This window comes from Mus caroli, chromosome 3 (genome assembly GCF_900094665.2).
Source record: "Mus caroli chromosome 3, CAROLI_EIJ_v1.1, whole genome shotgun sequence".
In the NCBI taxonomy this organism is placed as follows: domain Eukaryota; kingdom Metazoa; phylum Chordata; class Mammalia; order Rodentia; family Muridae; genus Mus; species Mus caroli.
Genome location: NC_034572.1, coordinates 119,843,858 through 119,847,711, shown reverse-complemented (window position 1 = coordinate 119,847,711; position 3,854 = coordinate 119,843,858).

The following is a 3,854-nucleotide window of genomic DNA, read 5'->3' as shown; positions in this document are numbered from 1 at the left end:
ACTCCTGGATCCCTGTACGGCTCTCCCCAGTTTACCTGCAACTATTCTAAACTCATGGAGCCTACTTCCGATGGCAATCAGTGTGTCTCTTTCAAAACATTTAGATCATGCCTTTTCCTCTGTGTCCACTGAACTCCAAAGCTGGGCCTCTGATCCTCAGAGCCTTCTCTGCTCCAGAACTCTGAGCTCCCCAGCCCTGCCCTGCATTTCCCTCAGTGTGCTTCCGCATTGATGTCTTTTGCCATCTGCTTCTCACCAAGTCGTTACCTAATTACACCAATTATTTCCTCTCTTGAGAATAGAGATGGCCATTTGTTTCTATTTAAATGTCACTTTATTAAGAAGTGTCCATGTCCTTCCTAGATCTGTATATCTGAGAAACTCTCTAAGGGACTGGACTGTGGTGACTTCTGGCTTAGGTCCCAGGCCTCAGATGCTGGTCCAGTGCCTATGTTGCCTTCAGTGTCTTTCCTGACTCCAGACAACATCTGTGGCTAGTTGCCAGCCATCGATTTGATCCAACTTGACTTATATCCCAATTAACTGTCTGGGACTGTCCCTTACATGCATTGCTCAGTTCTCTGGCCTCTTTCCTTAGGTTGTTCTGGCTGTTGCTATCCTGTCTGATGTGGATGATGATAAAAAGAAGTCTGCTGAAGTTGTAGGACAGACAGGAGCAGATGTCCTGGCTGACTGGGTTTCACTTCACACAGGCCCTGAACAGAGTCTAGTTGCCTAGAATTTCTTTGGCAAATCAAATGGATTATACTGTGCTCAGTAAATAAATTCTTTACTTTGGCAAAATACAGATGATAAAATTATATTTCTTGTAAATGTGACTGAAAGTCTATCATGCCAGAAGTATAAAGAAGAGAATTACATCAATTTCAATAGACACTGGGTTAATACATGTGATGCTTACTGGTATCTCCAGATAATAGAAATTTAGATGTAGTACAGACAGATGTATAAAAACGTAGAAGGAGTGGAGAATCAATTGATGTTCATAATTAGCTTAAGTTTAAATACAGGAGCCAAATGGGAATTCAAAATAATGCGTGTTTAACAAAAGGTATAGGCTGTTGGTTAGCGAGAGGGATTTTCAGTAATCACAGGAAAAACAATTCAGATGTGATTTTACCTAAAATATCATTACTGTTGCTATTTGAATATCTGTTTAATTGGCTATCTCAGTCAGTGTTTTATTGCTACGAAGAGACACAATGGTAATGGCGGTTGTTATAAAGGAAAACATTTAACTGGGGCTGGCTTACAGTTTCAGAGGTTTAGTCCATACTCATCAAGGTGGGGAGCATGGTGGTACGTAGGCAGACATGATGGAGGAGAAGTAGCTGAGAGTTCTACATCTGGATCTGCAAGCAGCAGAAAGAGAGAGACTCCGGATTTGGAATGGCTTCTTGAAACCTCAGATCCCATTCCCAGTGACACATTTCCTCCAAAAAATGTCACACCTCCTTAAATAGTGCCACTCCCTGGTGATCACTATTTAAGACGATGACCCAAAGTGGTGGTTCTATTCAAAACCACCAAAATGATCTCTTCGGTCCTTCTGTTATCTTTATTTTTCTCTTTTCTTCCTGTTTATAAGTAGCATTTTTTTTTCCTTTGAAACATGCTACCGACTTCTTGAAAAATATCTAGTGCTCTCCAGACCCTAAAAAAATCAAGTCGAACAGCACGGAAGCTCTTCCTTTCAAGCTTTGTTCCAGTCAACGTGTCTTTAGCTCTGAAATAGACACTCAGCACTGAACCAAGCCTGTGCTCCTCCAGGCCTCTGACTCCTGTTATTTTTTCTATCTAGCAATTCCTTTCTTGGCAGATGGTGCATGTTCTTTAAGGTCCGCTAAAAAGTCACCACCTTTGAAAAGCACTTATTTTCATTCAAGCAAGACTTATAAAGCTCTGTCCATGGAGTAAAGATGGCTTGCATTATAAGGATTCTGCCCCGCTGGAGAGATTAACACCCTTATAAAAGGGCCAGTTAGACCTTTCTTGCAGCCTGTTTCCCCCTTCACCTTCCACTATGTGCTGAAGACCACTTAGCACTTTTCTTTTCTTTTTTTTTTTTTTTGGTGACAAGGGCAGGGCCCACAGTGGATTGTATGCTAGTCACATAGCCTATGTGACCACTCTCCTAAATGGATGAGTAACTCTGGTGGGAGGTTAGACTGAAGGAGCAAGGCATACATTGTGTGGACTGTTTACTGGGTGCACATGATGCACTCAAAACCAACCAGTCCCAACACAGACACAGCTCAGCGGAAGAATCTTTGATAAACTTGCACAAGGCCCTGGGTTCAATACTAAATGCTATTATAACAAACAAAGAGACAATCCTACAGCAGACCTCAGTCTTCATTTCGTTCCCACAGTAAGTCTCAAAGAACAACACTGGGCAGGAATCTTCTGCATGTTCCCTAGATAAAGTTATGATTCCCTCCAATAACTTCTTGTTCCTTTTTGAGACAATGAGTAGGAAACCACTGTCTCTGGGTGGCTTTGGTGACCCTGACCATCAACACCCTAACTCTCCAAGTTAAGCTCACCAAGAGTAGAGAAAGGCTTGGGAGCTCTCAAATAGTCAGAAAGCCCCCAACTAGACACTAGACTCCAGAAGTATGACCCAATCAAGAAATTTCTCCTCCCTGGGTCTACCTAGTCTGAAGCATTGCTTTATCAACACAAAATTAAGGAAATAGGAAAATAAGATGTAATTGTGTATGGTGATATTGAGATAGGATGAAAAGACAGGGAAGATTATGTGTGTTAGGTCCAAAGCAGGCCCCCAAAATTTCAGTGCTGTTGCCAGTGTCCTAAGATTATATATAGCCCGGGCTTAACCCAGGTATAACTCCGACTGGGTAAATAGAAAGATTGTTATTAGGTAAACAGGAAATTAACCTCAACATGCCTCAGGGATCGCACAAGATGGGTTTCTGTTTACCAGGAAAGTCACTACTTCCCACATGGTCAACTACTTCAGGCAAAGTCATCTAGCTCCCAAATAACTCAAATAGCCCACAACAGATTAAAGTCTCCATTCTAACCATCAGGTTGTTCTGGCCCATGTGCCTTCTCCTGCTACCACTACCTTCCCAATGAAACCAGCAAGCCTGCTGTTCTCTACTCTCTGTGACAGCTAAGCAGTTTGTTTCCCAAATAAACTGTGTTTTCTAGCCACAGAATGGTCTAGTTAAATGGTTTCACTTTGTCTTCATTTACAGAGAGAGGCAGAGAGGAAATGGGTCTGAGGTCTCATAAAAATGACCACACACACAGAAGTCATCTTGCAAGGCAAGAAGTTTTCCTTGTGTAGAAAAGTGAAGCTGTGAAAATTCAGGCAAGCAAGCACACCTAGCAGGTATTCGGCTAAGATTTTACAGCTAGTGCAAGGGCCTTATGTCTCACTTAGGTGGTCAGAGCTCAGCCTGACATTTTTGCACCATGAGTTAATATAGAATGGTATAGTTTCTATGAAGAGATAAAACCTCAGCAATATTTTGAATATAGAAACTGCTCACCCAAGAGGGCATTTTACCAAATGGTGACTCTTTAAAACATTGGTGATTCTCTTGCTTATTTAACTCTTTGTTAGAAAAGATAATACATCTTATGTTAATTTCTCATGGTTGGGAAGAACAGAGCCTTTCATCATTGTGTTAAGAAGATCCATGGGCATCAGCAAGTTCAGAGGCAATTGGGGATGGACAAGTCCCTTCATGTTCTGCTTTGGACCCAAACTCCCATCCACAATAAAAAGGTGGAGGTTTTAGGGCTTAGTGATCCTATTGGGGGTCTGGGGGAACTGCTTCTTTCTGGTCCAAAGAATGAAA